Source organism: Acipenser ruthenus, chromosome 48 (assembly GCF_902713425.1).
Source record: "Acipenser ruthenus chromosome 48, fAciRut3.2 maternal haplotype, whole genome shotgun sequence".
In the NCBI taxonomy this organism is placed as follows: domain Eukaryota; kingdom Metazoa; phylum Chordata; class Actinopteri; order Acipenseriformes; family Acipenseridae; genus Acipenser; species Acipenser ruthenus.
Window position 1 is genome coordinate 4,713,634 of NC_081236.1, and position 22,863 is coordinate 4,736,496.

General features: G+C 40.1%; 18 non-coding genes across 18 annotated transcripts; all 18 read left to right on the forward strand.

Annotated features, from left to right (window-relative positions):
* Positions 1–1,691: 1,691 nt before the first annotated feature.
* Positions 1,692–1,763, forward strand: trnah-gug (transfer RNA histidin (anticodon GUG)). Its single transcript has one exon. It is a non-coding gene; the product is annotated as a tRNA-His (tRNA).
* Positions 1,764–2,073: 310 nt separating this feature from the next.
* Positions 2,074–2,145, forward strand: trnag-ucc (transfer RNA glycine (anticodon UCC)). Its single transcript has one exon. It is a non-coding gene; the product is annotated as a tRNA-Gly (tRNA).
* Positions 2,146–4,106: 1,961 nt separating this feature from the next.
* Positions 4,107–4,178, forward strand: trnah-gug (transfer RNA histidin (anticodon GUG)). The gene has a single exon. It is a non-coding gene; the product is annotated as a tRNA-His (tRNA).
* Positions 4,179–4,488: 310 nt separating this feature from the next.
* trnag-ucc (transfer RNA glycine (anticodon UCC)) lies at positions 4,489–4,560 on the forward strand. Its single transcript has one exon. It is a non-coding gene; the product is annotated as a tRNA-Gly (tRNA).
* Positions 4,561–6,521: 1,961 nt separating this feature from the next.
* On the forward strand, positions 6,522–6,593 carry trnah-gug (transfer RNA histidin (anticodon GUG)). Its single transcript has one exon. It is a non-coding gene; the product is annotated as a tRNA-His (tRNA).
* A 310-nt stretch (positions 6,594–6,903) lies between these two features.
* On the forward strand, positions 6,904–6,975 carry trnag-ucc (transfer RNA glycine (anticodon UCC)). The gene has a single exon. It is a non-coding gene; the product is annotated as a tRNA-Gly (tRNA).
* Positions 6,976–8,937: 1,962 nt separating this feature from the next.
* Positions 8,938–9,009, forward strand: trnah-gug (transfer RNA histidin (anticodon GUG)). The gene has a single exon. It is a non-coding gene; the product is annotated as a tRNA-His (tRNA).
* Positions 9,010–9,319: 310 nt separating this feature from the next.
* On the forward strand, positions 9,320–9,391 carry trnag-ucc (transfer RNA glycine (anticodon UCC)). The gene has a single exon. It is a non-coding gene; the product is annotated as a tRNA-Gly (tRNA).
* A 1,962-nt stretch (positions 9,392–11,353) lies between these two features.
* trnah-gug (transfer RNA histidin (anticodon GUG)) lies at positions 11,354–11,425 on the forward strand. Its single transcript has one exon. It is a non-coding gene; the product is annotated as a tRNA-His (tRNA).
* Positions 11,426–11,735: 310 nt separating this feature from the next.
* Positions 11,736–11,807, forward strand: trnag-ucc (transfer RNA glycine (anticodon UCC)). Its single transcript has one exon. It is a non-coding gene; the product is annotated as a tRNA-Gly (tRNA).
* Positions 11,808–13,770: 1,963 nt separating this feature from the next.
* On the forward strand, positions 13,771–13,842 carry trnah-gug (transfer RNA histidin (anticodon GUG)). Its single transcript has one exon. It is a non-coding gene; the product is annotated as a tRNA-His (tRNA).
* A 310-nt stretch (positions 13,843–14,152) lies between these two features.
* trnag-ucc (transfer RNA glycine (anticodon UCC)) lies at positions 14,153–14,224 on the forward strand. Its single transcript has one exon. It is a non-coding gene; the product is annotated as a tRNA-Gly (tRNA).
* Positions 14,225–16,186: 1,962 nt separating this feature from the next.
* Positions 16,187–16,258, forward strand: trnah-gug (transfer RNA histidin (anticodon GUG)). The gene has a single exon. It is a non-coding gene; the product is annotated as a tRNA-His (tRNA).
* Positions 16,259–16,568: 310 nt separating this feature from the next.
* trnag-ucc (transfer RNA glycine (anticodon UCC)) lies at positions 16,569–16,640 on the forward strand. The gene has a single exon. It is a non-coding gene; the product is annotated as a tRNA-Gly (tRNA).
* A 1,962-nt stretch (positions 16,641–18,602) lies between these two features.
* trnah-gug (transfer RNA histidin (anticodon GUG)) lies at positions 18,603–18,674 on the forward strand. Its single transcript has one exon. It is a non-coding gene; the product is annotated as a tRNA-His (tRNA).
* A 310-nt stretch (positions 18,675–18,984) lies between these two features.
* trnag-ucc (transfer RNA glycine (anticodon UCC)) lies at positions 18,985–19,056 on the forward strand. The gene has a single exon. It is a non-coding gene; the product is annotated as a tRNA-Gly (tRNA).
* A 1,962-nt stretch (positions 19,057–21,018) lies between these two features.
* trnah-gug (transfer RNA histidin (anticodon GUG)) lies at positions 21,019–21,090 on the forward strand. The gene has a single exon. It is a non-coding gene; the product is annotated as a tRNA-His (tRNA).
* Positions 21,091–21,400: 310 nt separating this feature from the next.
* Positions 21,401–21,472, forward strand: trnag-ucc (transfer RNA glycine (anticodon UCC)). Its single transcript has one exon. It is a non-coding gene; the product is annotated as a tRNA-Gly (tRNA).
* Positions 21,473–22,863: the final 1,391 nt, after the last annotated feature.

Here is a 22,863-nt window from a genome sequence, read left to right on the forward strand (position 1 = left end):
TTCTAAGGATTGATATGGTCCTGTTGTTCGTCCTGCCACATAACAATGGCGTTGCAGTTACATGCGCTGCAAAATCAAATATTTAAAATTAAACAACCATCTGATAAAACTTACTGCAGCCGGATTGTTTTAGACACACATGGGCGCATGAAAAAAATCAAACATATGTTACCAAAATAGTCATTGCTGTATGATGTACAGCAACTGTGAAATGAATGGTTTTATAATCTGTTATGTGAGACTTCTGTTGAATTTTTAAGCATTTGATTCCCTGTGTACACAAAGATGGCAGTCCTGATTTAACGAGTGGGCAAGCAGAGCTCTCGGTGACTGATTTTTCAGTCTTTTTCAGTCACGTGATTGAGCGCCTCGTAATTAGAAAAGTGTAATGCAAGATATTGAACACGGACACATCCGGGATTTGAACCCGGGAACTCGCGCACCCGAAGCAAGAATCATACCCCTAGATTAAACAGCCAAATGCTGGCGGCGATTTGGTTCCACGAGCTTCCAAAGAAGCGTAGACCTAGATGCTCTGTATTGAGGAATTAGTGTCACCTTGCTGTGTGCCTGTTAGGGGCAGTCTGATTTGCTTTACCTGGCGGCTAGCATTTCTATGGGCATCGAGAGGTGGTCGCTATAAATGAGGAAACTTGTTAAGATAGGATTTAGTTTCGATATGCATACATAAAAAATAAACAAAACAAAACTGTGTTTCGTTGTTTTGCAAAGGGATGCACTGCAATTTGTTATATTTTATTTTATTCTTGCGAGCACGCAGCTGTTTTATATATTCATTTTAAATAGATTGGGGGAAATTGGTACTGTGTACTTTACAAATGTAATCTAGATTGTAACGAGACCATTCAAGTGCTGACGTTGTTGTCTACTTTGTATGTACCACAAAAAGAACAGATTTGCTGAACTGGTTAATTAACCTTACTGTAAAAAACTGATAGATCCAAGTATTTTATATAAACTGCAATACTATAATATGTGGTAACTAGTTGAATTAACTTCACTATAAGAAACTGCTAGATTAAGAGTTTGTTTAATTGTATCATCTCTATATGTATCTAGTAGACAATTGTTAGATGGTGAAGTGAAAGTGGAATTGTCATATTGTTTACATTGTTGTTAATGTGCTTGAGATTTTGAAAACAATTATTAATTAAAACTTGTAAAGATTATTTTTGGAGTATGATTGCTTGATTTCTCCTGGATAAAAGAGTTTGTGCGGGAACCAACCACTCGAGGTCCTTCTCCTCAATAAACACACGGTGGCGTAGTGAAAATAACATAAATTTCGCTATCTGTATATAAAGACCTGCTACACTTCAATACTACTGCCGCTACTCGGACACCACACACGGAATCATTGTAAACACACCGCCATAGCACAGGCTGCCGACCAGCCATACCGCCGCCGTCACGAGAGCCTCCCGTTCCCTTACATCCTGCTTCCTATTCCGCTCCCCCTTGTCTTTAAAACCAGCCTTTGAAATGAGCCAGGTAAAGGGGAATCATCCTCTGATTGGCGCAGGGAAAGAAACGAAAGATTCTAAAAATGAAAGTAGCCTAATTAAAACAATAAAACAAAACACATAGCAGCGACCTGCTGCAATTGTTCTACCGTGTGTGTAGCACGGAGTGCCCAGCTGACAAAACAAACACGAGCTTCTCGGTAGTTCGCCGTGATCGTATAGTGGTTAGTACTTTGCGTTGTGGCCGCAACAACCCCGGTTCGAATCCGGGTCACGGCAGGTGCAATCCTCACACGGCAGAGAAGCTTGTTCTTTTTTTTCACACGCCATCTTCATGGCATGCACCTTTTTGAAAGAAAAAAGAATACAATAATTGCTTCATCGTGTTAGTACAGGCATGATGCACACCAGCCTGCTGTGTATGAAATAATAATTACAGAAATAATCAATCTATAAACACCATAAAAATCTCCCACAAACACCAGTCGCTGTATTAACGCTTATCGAGTAGAGGCAAGACGGGACCTGTCCCAGCAGCCAACGTTGCAGTGGCTTAATTCAATCTTTGAAGGTGATTTTGAGAACGGAGGCGTTGGTGGTATAGTGGTGAGCATAGCTGCCTTCCAAGCAGTTGACCCGGGTTCGATTCCCGGCCAACGCAAGTCTTTTTTGAACTTTTTCATTTAACATTGGAATAAAGCGTAATACATTCCCCAACTAATTTGCCTTACTGGTTAATAGTCTTAAAAGCATAACTTTGAAAGTATCACTGTGAGTTATAATGATCTGTGAGGTGATATTAGTCACTACATTAAGCCCCATCAAACGAATGTGTTCATTTGGAATCATGCATTGATAATGCGTTGTCGGGAAAACTGCAAATATGTATGGAAGCGTGAGTTGAATGATTAATCACATTCTAAGGATTGATATGGTCCTGTTGTTCGTCCTGCCACATAACAATGGCGTTGCAGTTACATGCGCTGCAAAATCAAATATTTAAAATTAAACAACCATCTGATAAAACTTACTGCAGCCGGATTGTTTTAGACACACATGGGCGCATGAAAAAAATCAAACATATGTTACCAAAATAGTCATTGCTGTATGATGTACAGCAACTGTGAAATGAATGGTTTTATAATCTGTTTTGTGAGACTTCTGTTGAATTTTTAAGCATTTGATTCCCTGTGTACACAAAGATGGCAGTCCTGATTTAACGAGTGGGCAAGCAGAGCTCTCGGTGACTGATTTTTCAGACTTTTTCAGTCACGTGATTGAGCGCCTTCCCGGCAATGCATCGTAATTAGAAAAGTGTAATGCAAGATATTGAACACGGACACATCCGGGATTTGAACCCGGGAACTCGCGCACCCGAAGCAAGAATCATACCCCTAGATTAAACAGCCAAATGCTGGCGGCGATTTGGTTCCACGAGCTTCCAAAGAAGCGTAGACCTAGATGCTCTGTATTGAGGAATTTGTGTCACCTTGCTGTGTGCCTGTTAGGGGCAGTCTGATTTGCTTTACCTGGCGGCTAGCATTTCTATGGGCATCGAGAGGTGGTCGCTATAAATGAGGAAACTTGTTAAGATAGGATTTAGTTTCGATATGCATACATAAAAAATAAACAAAACAAAACTGTGTTTCGTTGTTTTGCAAAGGGATGCACTGCAATTTGTTATATTTTATTTTATTCTTGCGAGCACGCAGCTGTTTTATATATTCATTTTAAATAGATTGGGGGAAATTGGTACTGTGTACTTTACAAATGTAATCTAGATTGTAACGAGACCATTCAAGTGCTGACGTTGTTGTCTACTTTGTATGTACCACAAAAAGAACAGATTTGCTGAACTGGTTAATTAACCTTACTGTAAAAAACTGATAGATCCAAGTATTTTATATAAACTGCAATACTATAATATGTGGTAACTAGTTGAATTAACTTCACTATAAGAAACTGCTAGATTAAGAGTTTGTTTAATTGTATCATCTCTATATGTATCTAGTAGACAATTGTTAGATGGTGAAGTGAAAGTGGAATTGTCATATTGTTTACATTGTTGTTAATGTGCTTGAGATTTTGAAAACAATTATTAATTAAAACTTGTAAAGATTATTTTTGGAGTATGATTGCTTGATTTCTCCTGGATAAAGGAGTTTGTGCGGGAACCAACCGCTCGAGGTCCTTGTCCTCAATAAACACACGGTGGCGTAGTGAAAATAACATAAATTTCGCTATCTGTATATAAAGACCTGCTACACTTCAATACTACTGCCGCTACTCGGACACCACACACGGAATCATTGTAAACACACCGCCATAGCACAGGCTGCCGACCAGCCATACCGCCGCCGTCACGAGAGCCTCCCGTTCCCTTACATCCTGCTTCCTATTCCGCTCCCCCTTGTCTTTAAAACCAGCCTTTGAAATGAGCCAGGTAAAGGGGAATCATCCTCTGATTGGCGCAGGGAAAGAAACGAAAGATTCTAAAAATGAAAGTAGCCTAATTAAAACAATAAAACAAAACACATAGCAGCGACCTGCTGCAATTGTTCTGCCGTGTGTGTAGCACGGAGTGCCCAGCTGACAAAACAAACACGAGCTTCTCGGCAGTTCGCCGTGATCGTATAGTGGTTAGTACTTTGCGTTGTGGCCGCAACAACCCCGGTTCGAATCCGGGTCACGGCAGGTGCAATCCTCACACGGCAGAGAAGCTTGTTCTTTTTTTTCACACGCCATCTTCATGGCATGCACCTTTTTGAAAGAAAATAGAATACAATAATTGCTTCATCGTGTTAGTACAGGCATGATGCACACCAGCCTGCTGTGTATGAAATAATAATTACAGAAATAATCAATCTATAAACACCATAAAAATCTCCCACAAACACCAGTCGCTGTATTAACGCTTATCGAGTAGAGGCAAGACGGGACCTGTCCCAGCAGCCAACGTTGCAGTGGCTTAATTCAATCTTTGAAGGTAATTTTGAGAACGGAGGCGTTGGTGGTATAGTGGTGAGCATAGCTGCCTTCCAAGCAGTTGACCCGGGTTCGATTCCCGGCCAACGCAAGTCTTTTTTGAACTTTTTCATTTAACATTGGAATAAAGCGTAATACATTCCCCAACTAATTTGCCTTACTGGTTAATAGTCTTAAAAGCATAACTTTGAAAGTATCACTGTGAGTTATAATGATCTGTGAGGTGATATTAGTCACTACATTAAGCCCCATCAAACGAATGTGTTCATTTGGAATCATGCATTGATAATGCGTTGTCGGGAAAACTGCAAATATGTATGGAAGCGTGAGTTGAATGATTAATCACATTCTAAGGATTGATATGGTCCTGTTGTTCGTCCTGCCACATAACAATGGCGTTGCAGTTACATGCGCTGCAAAATCAAATATTTAAAATTAAACAACCATCTGATAAAACTTACTGCAGCCGGATTGTTTTAGACACACATGGGCGCATGAAAAAAATCAAACATATGTTACCAAAATAGTCATTGCTGTATGATGTACAGCAACTGTGAAATGAATGGTTTTATAATCTGTTATGTGAGACTTCTGTTGAATTTTTAAGCATTTGATTCCCTGTGTACACAAAGATGGCAGTCCTGATTTAACGAGTGGGCAAGCAGAGCTCTCGGTGACTGATTTGTCAGTCTTTTTCAGTCACGTGATTGAGCGCCTTCCCGGCAATGCATCGTAATTAGAAAAGTGGAATGCAAGATATTGAACACGGACACATCCGGGATTTGAACCCGGGAACTCGCGCACCCGAAGCAAGAATCATACCCCTAGATTAAACAGCCAAATGCTGGCGGCGATTTGGTTCCACGAGCTTCCAAAGAAGCGTAGACCTAGATGCTCTGTATTGAGGAATTTGTGTCACCTTGCTGTGTGCCTGTTAGGGGCAGTCTGATTTGCTTTACCTGGCGGCTAGCATTTCTATGGGCATCGAGAGGTGGTCGCTATAAATGAGGAAACTTGTTAAGATAGGATTTAGTTTCGATATGCATACATAAAAAATAAACAAAACAAAACTGTGTTTCGTTGTTTTGCAAAGGGATGCACTGCAATTTGTTATATTTTATTTTATTCTTGCGAGCACGCAGCTGTTTTATATATTCATTTTAAATAGATTGGGGGAAATTGGTACTGTGTACTTTACAAATGTAATCTAGATTGTAACGAGACCATTCAAGTGCTGACGTTGTTGTCTACTTTGTATGTACCACAAAAAGAACAGATTTGCTGAACTGGTTAATTAACCTTACTGTAAAAAACTGATAGATCCAAGTATTTTATATAAACTGCAATACTATAATATGTGGTAACTAGTTGAATTAACTTCACTATAAGAAACTGCTAGATTAAGAGTTTGTTTAATTGTATCATCTCTATATGTATCTACTAGACAATTGTTAGATGGTGAAGTGAAAGTGGAATTGTCATATTGTTTACATTGTTGTTAATGTGCTTGAGATTTTGAAAACAATTATTAATTAAAACTTGTAAAGATTATTTTTGGAGTATGATTGCTTGATTTCTCCTGGATAAAAGAGTTTGTGCGGGAACCAACCACTCGAGGTCCTTGTCCTCAATAAACACACGGTGGCGTAGTGAAAATAACATAAATTTCGCTATCTGTATATAAAGACCTGCTACACTTCAATACTACTGCCGCTACTCGGACACCACACACGGAATCATTGTAAACACACCGCCATAGCACAGGCTGCCGACCAGCCATACCGCCGCCGTCACGAGAGCCTCCCGTTCCCTTACATCCTGCTTCCTATTCCGCTCCCCCTTGTCTTTAAAACCAGCCTTTGAAATGAGCCAGGTAAAGGGGAATCATCCTCTGATTGGCGCAGGGAAAGAAACGAAAGATTCTAAAAATGAAAGTAGCCTAATTAAAACAATAAAACAAAACACATAGCAGCGACCTGCTGCAATTGTTCTACCGTGTGTGTAGCACGGAGTGCCCAGCTGACAAAACAAACACGAGCTTCTCGGCAGTTCGCCGTGATCGTATAGTGGTTAGTACTTTGCGTTGTGGCCGCAACAACCCCGGTTCGAATCCGGGTCACGACAGGTGCAATCCTCAAACGGCAGAGAAGCTTGTTCTTTTTTTTCACACGCCATCTTCATGGCATGCACCTTTTTGAAAGAAAATAGAATACAATAATTGCTTCATCGTGTTAGTACAGGCATGATGCACACCAGCCTGCTGTGTATGAAATAATAATTACAGAAATAATCAATCTATAAACACCATAAAAATCTCCCACAAACACCAGTCGCTGTATTAACGCTTATCGAGTAGAGGCAAGACGGGACCTGTCCCAGCAGCCAACGTTGCAGTGGCTTAATTCAATCTTTGAAGGTGATTCTGAGAACGGAGGCGTTGGTGGTATAGTGGTGAGCATAGCTGCCTTCCAAGCAGTTGACCCGGGTTCGATTCCCGGCCAACGCAAGTCTTTTTTGAACTTTTTCATTTAACATTGGAATAAAGCGTAATACATTCCCCAACTAATTTGCCTTACTGGTTAATAGTCTTAAAAGCATAACTTTGAAAGTATCACTGTGAGTTATAATGATCTGTGAGGTGATATTAGTCACTACATTAAGCCCCATCAAACGAATGTGTTCATTTGGAATCATGCATTGATAATGCGTTGTCGGGAAAACTGCAAATATGTATGGAAGCGTGAGTTGAATGATTAATCACATTCTAAGGATTGATATGGTCCTGTTGTTTGTCCTGCCACATAACAATGGCGTTGCAGTTACATGCGCTGCAAAATCAAATATTTAAAATTAAACAACCATCTGATAAAACTTACTGCAGCCGGATTGTTTTAGACACACATGGGCGCATGAAAAAAATCAAACATATGTTACCAAAATAGTCATTGCTGTATGATGTACAGCAACTGTGAAATGAATGGTTTTATAATCTGTTTTGTGAGAATTCTGTTGAATTTTTAAGCATTTGATTCCCTGTGTACACAAAGATGGCAGTCCTGATTTAACGAGTGGGCAAGCAGAGCTCTCGGTGACTGATTTTTCAGTCTTTTTCAGTCACGTGATTGAGCGCCTTCCCGACAATGCATCGTAATTAGAAAAGTGTAATGCAAGATATTGAACACGGACACATCCGGGATTTGAACCCGGGAACTCGCGCACCCGAAGCAAGAATCATACCCCTAGATTAAACAGCCAAATGCTGGCGGCGATTTGGTTCCACGAGCTTCCAAAGAAGCGTAGACCTAGATGCTCTGTATTGAGGAATTTGTGTCACCTTGCTGTGTGCCTGTTAGGGGCAGTCTGATTTGCTTTACCTGGCGGCTAGCATTTCTATGGGCATCGAGAGGTGGTCGCTATAAATGAGGAAACTTGTTAAGATAGGATTTAGTTTCGATATGCATACATAAAAAATAAACAAAACAAAACTGTGTTTCGTTGTTTTGCAAAGGGATGCACTGCAATTTGTTATATTTTATTTTATTCTTGCGAGCACGCAGCTGTTTTATATATTCATTTTAAATAGATTGGGGGAAATTGGTACTGTGTACTTTACAAATATAATCTAGATTGTAACGAGACCATTCAAGTGCTGACGTTGTTGTCTACTTTGTATGTACCACAAAAAGAACAGATTTGCTGAACTGGTTAATTAACCTTACTGTTAAAAAACTGATAGATCCAAGTATTTTATATAAACTGCAATACTATAATATGTGGTAACTAGTTGAATTAACTTCACTATAAGAAACTGCTAGATTAAGAGTTTGTTTAATTGTATCATCTCTATATGTATCTAGTAGACAATTGTTAGATGGTGAAGTGAAAGTGGAATTGTCATATTGTTTACATTGTTGTTAATGTGCTTGAGATTTTGAAAACAATTATTAATTAAAACTTGTAAAGATTATTTTTGGAGTATGATTGCTTGATTTCTCCTGGATAAAGGAGTTTGTGCGGGAACCAACCGCTCGAGGTCCTTGTCCTCAATAAACACACGGTGGCGTAGTGAAAATAACATAAATTTCGCTATCTGTATATAAAGACCTGCTACACTTCAATACTACTGCCGCTACTCGGACACCACACACGGAATCATTGTAAACACACCGCCATAGCACAGGCTGCCGACCAGCCATACCGCCGCCGTCACGAGAGCCTCCCGTTCCCTTACATCCTGCTTCCTATTCCGCTCCCCCTTGTCTTTAAAACCAGCCTTTGAAATGAGCCAGGTAAAGGGGAATCATCCTCTGATTGGCGCAGGGAAAGAAACGAAAGATTCTAAAAATGAAAGTAGCCTAATTAAAACAATAAAACAAAACACATAGCAGCGACCTGCTGCAATTGTTCTGCCGTGTGTGTAGCACGGAGTGCCCAGCTGACAAAACAAACACGAGCTTCTCGGCAGTTCGCCGTGATCGTATAGTGGTTAGTACTTTGCGTTGTGGCCGCAACAACCCCGGTTCGAATCCGGGTCACGGCAGGTGCAATCCTCACACGGCAGAGAAGCTTGTTCTTTTTTTTCACACGCCATCTTCATGGCATGCACCTTTTTGAAAGAAAATAGAATACAATAATTGCTTCATCGTGTTAGTACAGGCATGATGCACACCAGCCTGCTGTGTATGAAATAATAATTACAGAAATAATCAATCTATAAACACCATAAAAATCTCCCACAAACACCAGTCGCTGTATTAACGCTTATCGAGTAGAGGCAAGACGGGACCTGTCCCAGCAGCCAACGTTGCAGTGGCTTAATTCAATCTTTGAAGGTGATTTTGAGAACGGAGGCGTTGGTGGTATAGTGGTGAGCATAGCTGCCTTCCAAGCAGTTGACCCGGGTTCGATTCCCGGCCAACGCAAGTCTTTTTTGAACTTTTTCATTTAACATTGGAATAAAGCGTAATACATTCCCCAACTAATTTGCCTTACTGGTTAATAGTCTTAAAAGCATAACTTTGAAAGTATCACTGTGAGTTATAATGATCTGTGAGGTGATATTAGTCACTACATTAAGCCCCATCAAACGAATGTGTTCATTTGGAATCATGCATTGATAATGCGTTGTCGGGAAAACTGCAAATATGTATGGAAGCGTGAGTTGAATGATTAATCACATTCTAAGGATTGATATGGTCCTGTTGTTCGTCCTGCCACATAACAATGGCGTTGCAGTTACATGCGCTGCAAAATCAAATATTTAAAATTAAACAACCATCTGATAAAACTTACTGCAGCCGGATTGTTTTAGACACACATGGGCGCATGAAAAAAATGAAACATATGTTACCAAAATAGTCATTTGCTGTATGATGTACAGCAACTGTGAAATGAATGGTTTTATAATCTGTTATGTGAGACTTCTGTTGAATTTTTAAGCATTTGATTCCCTGTGTACACAAAGATGGCAGTCCTGATTTAACGAGTGGGCAAGCAGAGCTCTCGGTGACTGATTTGTCAGTCTTTTTCAGTCACGTGATTGAGCGCCTTCCCGGCAATGCATCGTAATTAGAAAAGTGGAATGCAAGATATTGAACACGGACACATCCGGGATTTGAACCCGGGAACTCGCGCACCCGAAGCAAGAATCATACCCCTAGATTAAACAGCCAAATGCTGGCGGCGATTTGGTTCCACGAGCTTCCAAAGAAGCGTAGACCTAGATGCTCTGTATTGAGGAATTAGTGTCACCTTGCTGTGTGCCTGTTAGGGGCAGTCTGATTTGCTTTACCTGGCGGCTAGCATTTCTATGGGCATCGAGAGGTGGTCGCTATAAATGAGGAAACTTGTTAAGATAGGATTTAGTTTCGATATGCATACATAAAAAATAAACAAAACAAAACTGTGTTTCGTTGTTTTGCAAAGGGATGCACTGCAATTTGTTATATTTTATTTTATTCTTGCGAGCACGCAGCTGTTTTATATATTCATTTTAAATAGATTGGGGGAAATTGGTACTGTGTACTTTACAAATGTAATCTAGATTGTAACGAGACCATTCAAGTGCTGACGTTGTTGTCTACTTTGTATGTACCACAAAAAGAACAGATTTGCTGAACTGGTTAATTAACCTTACTATAAAAAACTGATAGATCCAAGTATTTTATATAAACTGCAATACTATAATATGTGGTAACTAGTTGAATTAACTTCACTATAAGAAACTGCTAGATTAAGAGTTTGTTTAATTGTATCATCTCTATATGTACCTACTAGACAATTGTTAGATGGTGAAGTGAAAGTGGAATTGTCATATTGTTTACATTGTTGTTAATGTGCTTGAGATTTTGAAAACAATTATTAATTAAAACTTGTAAAGATTATTTTTGGAGTATGATTGCTTGATTTCTCCTGGATAAAAGAGTTTGTGCGGGAACCAACCACTCGAGGTCCTTGTCCTCAATAAACACACGGTGGCGTAGTGAAAATAACATAAATTTCGCTATCTGTATGTAAAGACCTGCTACACTTCAATACTACTGCCGCTACTCGGACACCACACACGGAATCATTGTAAACACACCGCCATAGCACAGGCTGCCGACCAGCCATACCGCCGCCGTCACGAGAGCCTCCCGTTCCCTTACATCCTGCTTCCTATTCCGCTCCCCCTTGTCTTTTAAACCAGCCTTTGAAATGAGCCAGGTAAAGGGGAATCATCCTCTGATTGGCGCAGGGAAAGAAACGAAAGATTCTAAAAATGAAAGTAGCCTAATTAAAACAATAAAACAAAACACATAGCAGCGACCTGCTGCAATTGTTCTGCCGTGTGTGTAGCACGGAGTGCCCAGCTGACAAAACAAACACGAGCTTCTCGGTAGTTCGCCGTGATCGTATAGTGGTTAGTACTTTGCGTTGTGGCCGCAACAACCCCGGTTCGAATCCGGGTCACGGCAGGTGCAATCCTCACACGGCAGAGAAGCTTGTTCTTTTTTTTCACACGCCATCTTCATGGCATGCACCTTTTTGAAAGAAAATAGAATACAATAATTGCTTCATCGTGTTAGTACAGGCATGATGCACACCAGCCTGCTGTGTATGAAATAATAATTACAGAAATAATCAATCTATAAACACCATAAAAATCTCCCACAAACACCAGTCGCTGTATTAACGCTTATCGAGTAGAGGCAAGACGGGACCTGTCCCAGCAGCCAACGTTACAGTGGCTTAATTCAATCTTTGAAGGTGATTTTGAGAACGGAGGCGTTGGTGGTATAGTGGTGAGCATAGCTGCCTTCCAAGCACTTGACCCGGGTTCGATTCCCGGCCAACGCAAGTCTTTTTTGAACTTTTTCATTTAACATTGGAATAAAGCGTAATACATTCCCCAACTAATTTGCCTTACTGGTTAATAGTCTTAAAAGCATAACTTTGAAAGTATCACTGTGAGTTATAATGATCTGTGAGGTGATATTAGTCACTACATTAAGCCCCATCAAACGAATGTGTTCATTTGGAATCATGCATTGATAATGCGTTGTCGGGAAAACTGCAAATATGTATGGAAGCGTGAGTTGAATGATTAATCACATTCTAAGGATTGATATGGTCCTGTTGTTCGTCCTGCCACATAACAATGGCGTTGCAGTTACATGCGCTGCAAAATCAAATATTTAAAATTAAACAACCATCTGATAAAACTTACTGCAGCCGGATTGTTTTAGACACACATGGGCGCATGAAAAAAATGAAACATATGTTACCAAAATAGTCATTTGCTGTATGATGTACAGCAACTGTGAAATGAATGGTTTTATAATCTGTTATGTGAGACTTCTGTTGAATTTTTAAGCATTTGATTCCCTGTGTACACAAAGATGGCAGTCCTGATTTAACGAGTGGGCAAGCAGAGCTCTCGGTGACTGATTTTTCAGTCTTTTTCAGTCACGTGATTGAGCGCCTTCCCGACAATGCATCGTAATTAGAAAAGTGTAATGCAAGATATTGAACACGGACACATCCGGGATTTGAACCCGGGAACTCGCGCACCCGAAGCAAGAATCATACCCCTAGATTAAACAGCCAAATGCTGGCGGCGATTTGGTTCCACGAGCTTCCAAAGAAGCGTAGACCTAGATGCTCTGTATTGAGGAATTTGTGTCACCTTGCTGTGTGCCTGTTAGGGGCAGTCTGATTTGCTTTACCTGGCGGCTAGCATTTCTATGGGCATCGAGAGGTGGTCGCTATAAATGAGGAAACTTGTTAAGATAGGATTTAGTTTCGATATGCATACATAAAAAATAAACAAAACAAAACTGTGTTTCGTTGTTTTGCAAAGGGATGCACTGCAATTTGTTATATTTTATTTTATTCTTGCGAGCACGCAGCTGTTTTATATATTCATTTTAAATAGATTGGGGGAAATTGGTACTGTGTACTTTACAAATATAATCTAGATTGTAACGAGACCATTCAAGTGCTGACGTTGTTGTCTACTTTGTATGTACCACAAAAAGAACAGATTTGCTGAACTGGTTAATTAACCTTACTGTTAAAAAACTGATAGATCCAAGTATTTTATATAAACTGCAATACTATAATATGTGGTAACTAGTTGAATTAACTTCACTATAAGAAACTGCTAGATTAAGAGTTTGTTTAATTGTATCATCTCTATATGTATCTAGTAGACAATTGTTAGATGGTGAAGTGAAAGTGGAATTGTCATATTGTTTACATTGTTGTTAATGTGCTTGAGATTTTGAAAACAATTATTAATTAAAACTTGTAAAGATTATTTTTGGAGTATGATTGCTTGATTTCTCCTGGATAAAGGAGTTTGTGCGGGAACCAACCGCTCGAGGTCCTTGTCCTCAATAAACACACGGTGGCGTAGTGAAAATAACATAAATTTCGCTATCTGTGTATAAAGACCTGCTACACTTCAATACTACTGCCGCTACTCGGACACCACACACGGAATCATTGTAAACACACCGCCATAGCACAGGCTGCCGACCAGCCATACCGCCGCCGTCACGAGAGCCTCCCGTTCCCTTACATCCTGCTTCCTATTCCGCTCCCCCTTGTCTTTAAAACCAGCCTTTGAAATGAGCCAGGTAAAGGGGAATCATCCTCTGATTGGCGCAGGGAAAGAAACGAAAGATTCTAAAAATGAAAGTAGCCTAATTAAAACAATAAAACAAAACACATAGCAGCGACCTGCTGCAATTGTTCTGCCGTGTGTGTAGCACGGAGTGCCCAGCTGACAAAACAAACACGAGCTTCTCGGCAGTTCGCCGTGATCGTATAGTGGTTAGTACTTTGCGTTGTGGCCGCAACAACCCCGGTTCGAATCCGGGTCACGGCAGGTGCAATCCTCACACGGCAGAGAAGCTTGTTCTTTTTTTTCACACGCCATCTTCATGGCATGCACCTTTTTGAAAGAAAATAGAATACAATAATTGCTTCATCGTGTTAGTACAGGCATGATGCACACCAGCCTGCTGTGTATGAAATAATAATTACAGAAATAATCAATCTATAAACACCATAAAAATCTCCCACAAACACCAGTCGCTGTATTAACGCTTATCGAGTAGAGGCAAGACGGGACCTGTCCCAGCAGCCAACGTTGCAGTGGCTTAATTCAATCTTTGAAGGTGATTTTGAGAACGGAGGCGTTGGTGGTATAGTGGTGAGCATAGCTGCCTTCCAAGCAGTTGACCCGGGTTCGATTCCCGGCCAACGCAAGTCTTTTTTGAACTTTTTCATTTAACATTGGAATAAAGCGTAATACATTCCCCAACTAATTTGCCTTACTGGTTAATAGTCTTAAAAGCATAACTTTGAAAGTATCACTGTGAGTTATAATGATCTGTGAGGTGATATTAGTCACTACATTAAGCCCCATCAAACGAATGTGTTCATTTGGAATCATGCATTGATAATGCGTTGTCGGGAAAACTGCAAATATGTATGGAAGCGTGAGTTGAATGATTAATCACATTCTAAGGATTGATATGGTCCTGTTGTTCGTCCTGCCACATAACAATGGCGTTGCAGTTACATGCGCTGCAAAATCAAATATTTAAAATTAAACAACCATCTGATAAAACTTACTGCAGCCGGATTGTTTTAGACACACATGGGCGCATGAAAAAAATGAAACATATGTTACCAAAATAGTCATTTGCTGTATGATGTACAGCAACTGTGAAATGAATGGTTTTATAATCTGTTATGTGAGACTTCTGTTGAATTTTTAAGCATTTGATTCCCTGTGTACACAAAGATGGCAGTCCTGATTTAACGAGTGGGCAAGCAGAGCTCTCGGTGACTGATTTGTCAGTCTTTTTCAGTCACGTGATTGAGCGCCTTCCCGGCAATGCATCGTAATTAGAAAAGTGGAATGCAAGATATTGAACACGGACACATCCGGGATTTGAACCCGGGAACTCGCGCACCCGAAGCAAGAATCATACCCCTAGATTAAACAGCCAAATGCTGGCGGCGATTTGGTTCCACGAGCTTCCAAAGAAGCGTAGACCTAGATGCTCTGTATTGAGGAATTAGTGTCACCTTGCTGTGTGCCTGTTAGGGGCAGTCTGATTTGCTTTACCTGGCGGCTAGCATTTCTATGGGCATCGAGAGGTGGTCGCTATAAATGAGGAAACTTGTTAAGATAGGATTTAGTTTCGATATGCATACATAAAAAATAAACAAAACAAAACTGTGTTTCGTTGTTTTGCAAAGGGATGCACTGCAATTTGTTATATTTTATTTTATTCTTGCGAGCACGCAGCTGTTTTATATATTCATTTTAAATAGATTGGGGGAAATTGGTACTGTGTACTTTACAAATGTAATCTAGATTGTAACGAGACCATTCAAGTGCTGACGTTGTTGTCTACTTTGTATGTACCACAAAAAGAACAGATTTGCTGAACTGGTTAATTAACCTTACTATAAAAAACTGATAGATCCAAGTATTTTATATAAACTGCAATACTATAATATGTGGTAACTAGTTGAATTAACTTCACTATAAGAAACTGCTAGATTAAGAGTTTGTTTAATTGTATCATCTCTATATGTACCTACTAGACAATTGTTAGATGGTGAAGTGAAAGTGGAATTGTCATATTGTTTACATTGTTGTTAATGTGCTTGAGATTTTGAAAACAATTATTAATTAAAACTTGTAAAGATTATTTTTGGAGTATGATTGCTTGATTTCTCCTGGATAAAAGAGTTTGTGCGGGAACCAACCACTCGAGGTCCTTGTCCTCAATAAACACACGGTGGCGTAGTGAAAATAACATAAATTTCGCTATCTGTATATAAAGACCTGCTACACTTCAATACTACTGCCGCTACTCGGACACCACACACGGAATCATTGTAAACACACCGCCATAGCACAGGCTGCCGACCAGCCATACCGCCGCCGTCACGAGAGCCTCCCGTTCCCTTACATCCTGCTTCCTATTCCGCTCCCCCTTGTCTTTAAAACCAGCCTTTGAAATGAGCCAGGTAAAGGGGAATCATCCTCTGATTGGCGCAGGGAAAGAAACGAAAGATTCTAAAAATGAAAGTAGCCTAATTAAAACAATAAAACAAAACACATAGCAGCGACCTGCTGCAATTGTTCTGCCGTGTGTGTAGCACGGAGTGCCCAGCTGACAAAACAAACACGAGCTTCTCGGCAGTTCGCCGTGATCGTATAGTGGTTAGTACTTTGCGTTGTGGCCGCAACAACCCCGGTTCGAATCCGGGTCACGGCAGGTGCAATCCTCACACGGCAGAGAAGCTTGTTCTTTTTTTTCACACGCCATCTTCATGGCATGCACCTTTTTGAAAGAAAATAGAATACAATAATTGCTTCATCGTGTTAGTACAGGCATGATGCACACCAGCCTGCTGTGTATGAAATAATAATTACAGAAATAATCAATCTATAAACACCATAAAAATCTCCCACAAACACCAGTCGCTGTATTAACGCTTATCGAGTAGAGGCAAGACGGGACCTGTCCCAGCAGCCAACGTTGCAGTGGCTTAATTCAATCTTTGAAGGTGATTCTGAGAACGGAGGCGTTGGTGGTATAGTGGTGAGCATAGCTGCCTTCCAAGCAGTTGACCCGGGTTCGATTCCCGGCCAACGCAAGTCTTTTTTGAACTTTTTCATTTAACATTGGAATAAAGCGTAATACATTCCCCAACTAATTTGCCTTACTGGTTAATAGTCTTAAAAGCATAACTTTGAAAGTATCACTGTGAGTTATAATGATCTGTGAGGTGATATTAGTCACTACATTAAGCCCCATCAAACGAATGTGTTCATTTGGAATCATGCATTGATAATGCGTTGTCGGGAAAACTGCAAATATGTATGGAAGCGTGAGTTGAATGATTAATCACATTCTAAGGATTGATATGGTCCTGTTGTTCGTCCTGCCACATAACAATGGCGTTGCAGTTACATGCGCTGCAAAATCAAATATTTAAAATTAAACAACCATCTGATAAAACTTACTGCAGCCGGATTGTTTTAGACACACATGGGCGCATGAAAAAAATCAAACATATGTTACCAAAATAGTCATTGATGTATGATGTACAGCAACTGTGAAATGAATGGTTTTATAATCTGTTTTGTGAGACTTCTGTTGAATTTTTAAGCATTTGATTCCCTGTGTACACAAAGATGGCAGTCCTGATTTAACGAGTGGGCAAGCAGAGCTCTCGGTGACTGATTTTTCAGTCTTTTTCAGTCACGTGATTGAGCGCCTTCCCGACAATGCATCGTAATTAGAAAAGTGTAATGCAAGATATTGAACACGGACACATCCGGGATTTGAACCCGGGAACTCGCGCACCCGAAGCAAGAATCATACCCCTAGATTAAACAGCCAAATGCTGGCGGCGATTTGGTTCCACGAGCTTCCAAAGAAGCGTAGACCTAGATGCTCTGTATTGAGGAATTTGTGTCACCTTGCTGTGTGCCTGTTAGGGGCAGTCTGATTTGCTTTACCTGGCGGCTAGCATTTCTATGGGCATCGAGAGGTGGTCGCTATAAATGAGGAAACTTGTTAAGATAGGATTTAGTTTCGATATGCATACATAAAAAATAAACAAAACAAAACTGTGTTTCGTTGTTTTGCAAAGGGATGCACTGCAATTTGTTATATTTTATTTTATTCTTGCGAGCACGCAGCTGTTTTATATATTCATTTTAAATAGATTGGGGGAAATTGGTACTGTGTACTTTACAAATGTAATCTAGATTGTAACGAGACCATTCAAGTGCTGACGTTGTTGTCTACTTTGTATGTACCACAAAAAGAACAGATTTGCTGAACTGGTTAATTAACCTTACTGTTAAAAAACTGATAGATCCAAGTATTTTATATAAACTGCAATACTATAATATGTGGTAACTAGTTGAATTAACTTCACTATAAGAAACTGCTAGATTAAGAGTTTGTTTAATTGTATCATCTCTATATGTATCTAGTAGACAATTGTTAGATGGTGAAGTGAAAGTGGAATTGTCATATTGTTTACATTGTTGTTAATGTGCTTGAGATTTTGAAAACAATTATTAATTAAAACTTGTAAAGATTATTTTTGGAGTATGATTGCTTGATTTCTCCTGGATAAAGGAGTTTGTGCGGGAACCAACCGCTCGAGGTCCTTGTCCTCAATAAACACACGGTGGCGTAGTGAAAATAACATAAATTTCGCTATCTGTATATAAAGACCTGCTACACTTCAATACTACTGCCGCTACTCGGACACCACACACGGAATCATTGTAAACACACCGCCATAGCACAGGCTGCCGACCAGCCATACCGCCGCCGTCACGAGAGCCTCCCGTTCCCTTACATCCTGCTTCCTATTCCGCTCCCCCTTGTCTTTAAAACCAGCCTTTGAAATGAGCCAGGTAAAGGGGAATCATCCTCTGATTGGCGCAGGGAAAGAAACGAAAGATTCTAAAAATGAAAGTAGCCTAATTAAAACAATAAAACAAAACACATAGCAGCGACCTGCTGCAATTGTTCTGCCGTGTGTGTAGCACGGAGTGCCCAGCTGACAAAACAAACACGAGCTTCTCGGCAGTTCGCCGTGATCGTATAGTGGTTAGTACTTTGCGTTGTGGCCGCAACAACCCCGGTTCGAATCCGGGTCACGGCAGGTGCAATCCTCACACGGCAGAGAAGCTTGTTCTTTTTTTTCACACGCCATCTTCATGGCATGCACCTTTTTGAAAGAAAATAGAATACAATAATTGCTTCATCGTGTTAGTACAGGCATGATGCACACCAGCCTGCTGTGTATGAAATAATAATTACAGAAATAATCAATCTATAAACACCATAAAAATCTCCCACAAACACCAGTCGCTGTATTAACGCTTATCGAGTAGAGGCAAGACGGGACCTGTCCCAGCAGCCAACGTTGCAGTGGCTTAATTCAATCTTTGAAGGTGATTTTGAGAACGGAGGCGTTGGTGGTATAGTGGTGAGCATAGCTGCCTTCCAAGCAGTTGACCCGGGTTCGATTCCCGGCCAACGCAAGTCTTTTTTGAACTTTTTCATTTAACATTGGAATAAAGCGTAATACATTCCCCAACTAATTTGCCTTACTGGTTAATAGTCTTAAAAGCATAACTTTGAAAGTATCACTGTGAGTTATAATGATCTGTGAGGTGATATTAGTCACTACATTAAGCCCCATCAAACGAATGTGTTCATTTGGAATCATGCATTGCTAATGCGTTGTCGGGAAAACTGCAAATATGTATGGAAGCGTGAGTTGAATGATTAATCACATTCTAAGGATTGCTATGGTCCTGTTGTTCGTCCTGCCACATAACAATGGCGTTGCAGTTACATGCGCTGCAAAATCAAATATTTAAAATTAAACAACCATCTGATAAAACTTACTGCAGCCGGATTGTTTTAGACACACATGGGCGCATGAAAAAAATGAAACATATGTTACCAAAATAGTCATTTGCTGTATGATGTACAGCAACTGTGAAATGAATGGTTTTATAATCTGTTATGTGAGACTTCTGTTGAATTTTTAAGCATTTGATTCCCTGTGTACACAAAGATGGCAGTCCTGATTTAACGAGTGGGCAAGCAGAGCTCTCGGTGACTGATTTGTCAGTCTTTTTCAGTCACGTGATTGAGCGCCTTCCCGGCAATGCATCGTAATTAGAAAAGTGGAATGCAAGATATTGAACACGGACACATCCGGGATTTGAACCCGGGAACTCGCGCACCCGAAGCAAGAATCATACCCCTAGATTAAACAGCCAAATGCTGGCGGCGATTTGGTTCCACGAGCTTCCAAAGAAGCGTAGACCTAGATGCTCTGTATTGAGGAATTAGTGTCACCTTGCTGTGTGCCTGTTAGGGGCAGTCTGATTTGCTTTACCTGGCGGCTAGCATTTCTATGGGCATCAAGAGGTGGTCGCTATAAATGAGGAAACTTGTTAAGATAGGATTTAGTTTCGATATGCATACATAAAAAATAAACAAAACAAAACTGTGTTTCGTTGTTTTGCAAAGGGATGCACTGCAATTTGTTATATTTTATTTTATTCTTGCGAGCACGCAGCTGTTTTATATATTCATTTTAAATAGATTGGGGGAAATTGGTACTGTGTACTTTACAAATGTAATCTAGATTGTAACGAGACCATTCAAGTGCTGACGTTGTTGTCTACTTTGTATGTACCACAAAAAGAACAGATTTGCTGAACTGGTTAATTAACCTTACTATAAAAAACTGATAGATCCAAGTATTTTATATAAACTGCAATACTATAATATGTGGTAACTAGTTGAATTAACTTCACTATAAGAAACTGCTAGATTAAGAGTTTGTTTAATTGTATCATCTCTATATGTACCTACTAGACAATTGTTAGATGGTGAAGTGAAAGTGGAATTGTCATATTGTTTACATTGTTGTTAATGTGCTTGAGATTTTGAAAACAATTATTAATTAAAACTTGTAAAGATTATTTTTGGAGTATGATTGCTTGATTTCTCCTGGATAAAAGAGTTTGTGCGGGAACCAACCACTCGAGGTCCTTGTCCTCAATAAACACACGGTGGCGTAGTGAAAATAACATAAATTTCGCTATCTGTATATAAAGACCTGCTACACTTCAATACTACTGCCGCTACTCGGACACCACACACGGAATCATTGTAAACACACCGCCATAGCACAGGCTGCCGACCAGCCATACCGCCGCCGTCACGAGAGCCTCCCGTTCCCTTACATCCTGCTTCCTATTCCGCTCCCCCTTGTCTTTAAAACCAGCCTTTGAAATGAGCCAGGTAAAGGGGAATCATCCTCTGATTGGCGCAGGGAAAGAAACGAAAGATTCTAAAAATGAAAGTAGCCTAATTAAAACAATAAAACAAAACACATAGCAGCGACCTGCTGCAATTGTTCTGCCGTGTGTGTAGCACGGAGTGCCCAGCTGACAAAACAAACACGAGCTTCTCGGCAGTTCGCCGTGATCGTATAGTGGTTAGTACTTTGCGTTGTGGCCGCAACAACCCCGGTTCGAATCCGGGTCACGGCAGGTGCAATCCTCACACGGCAGAGAAGCTTGTTCTTTTTTTTCACACGCCATCTTCATGGCATGCACCTTTTTGAAAGAAAATAGAATACAATAATTGCTTCATCGTGTTAGTACAGGCATGATGCACACCAGCCTGCTGTGTATGAAATAATAATTACAGAAATAATCAATCTATAAACACCATAAAAATCTCCCACAAACACCAGTCGCTGTATTAACGCTTATCGAGTAGAGGCAAGACGGGACCTGTCCCAGCAGCCAACGTTGCAGTGGCTTAATTCAATCTTTGAAGGTGATTCTGAGAACGGAGGCGTTGGTGGTATAGTGGTGAGCATAGCTGCCTTCCAAGCAGTTGACCCGGGTTCGATTCCCGGCCAACGCAAGTCTTTTTTGAACTTTTTCATTTAACATTGGAATAAAGCGTAATACATTCCCCAACTAATTTGCCTTACTGGTTAATAGTCTTAAAAGCATAACTTTGAAAGTATCACTGTGAGTTATAATGATCTGTGAGGTGATATTAGTCACTACATTAAGCCCCATCAAACGAATGTGTTCATTTGGAATCATGCATTGATAATGCGTTGTCGGGAAAACTGCAAATATGTATGGAAGCGTGAGTTGAATGATTAATCACATTCTAAGGATTGATATGGTCCTGTTGTTCGTCCTGCCACATAACAATGGCGTTGCAGTTACATGCGCTGCAAAATCAAATATTTAAAATTAAACAACCATCTGATAAAACTTACTGCAGCCGGATTGTTTTAGACACACATGGGCGCATGAAAAAAATCAAACATATGTTACCAAAATAGTCATTGATGTATGATGTACAGCAACTGTGAAATGAATGGTTTTATAATCTGTTTTGTGAGACTTCTGTTGAATTTTTAAGCATTTGATTCCCTGTGTACACAAAGATGGCAGTCCTGATTTAACGAGTGGGCAAGCAGAGCTCTCGGTGACTGATTTTTCAGTCTTTTTCAGTCACGTGATTGAGCGCCTTCCCGACAATGCATCGTAATTAGAAAAGTGTAATGCAAGATATTGAACACGGACACATCCGGGATTTGAACCCGGGAACTCGCGCACCCGAAGCAAGAATCATACCCCTAGATTAAACAGCCAAATGCTGGCGGCGATTTGGTTCCACGAGCTTCCAAAGAAGCGTAGACCTAGATGCTCTGTATTGAGGAATTAGTGTCACCTTGCTGTGTGCCTGTTAGGGGCAGTCTGATTTGCTTTACCTGGCGGCTAGCATTTCTATGGGCATCGAGAGGTGGTCGCTATAAATGAGGAAACTTGTTAAGATAGGATTTAGTTTCGATATGCATACATAAAAAATAAACAAAACAAAACTGTGTTTCGTTGTTTTGCAAAGGGATGCACTGCAATTTGTTATATTTTATTTTATTCTTGCGAGCACGCAGCTGTTTTATATATTCATTTTAAATAGATTGGGGGAAATTGGTACTGTGTACTTTACAAATGTAATCTAGATTGTAACGAGACCATTCAAGTGCTGACGTTGTTGTCTACTTTGTATGTACCACAAAAAGAACAGATTTGCTGAACTGGTTAATTAACCTTACTGTTAAAAAACTGATAGATCCAAGTATTTTATATAAACTGCAATACTATAATATGTGGTAACTAGTTGAATTAACTTCACTATAAGAAACTGCTAGATTAAGAGTTTGTTTAATTGTATCATCTCTATATGTATCTAGTAGACAATTGTTAGATGGTGAAGTGAAAGTGGAATTGTCA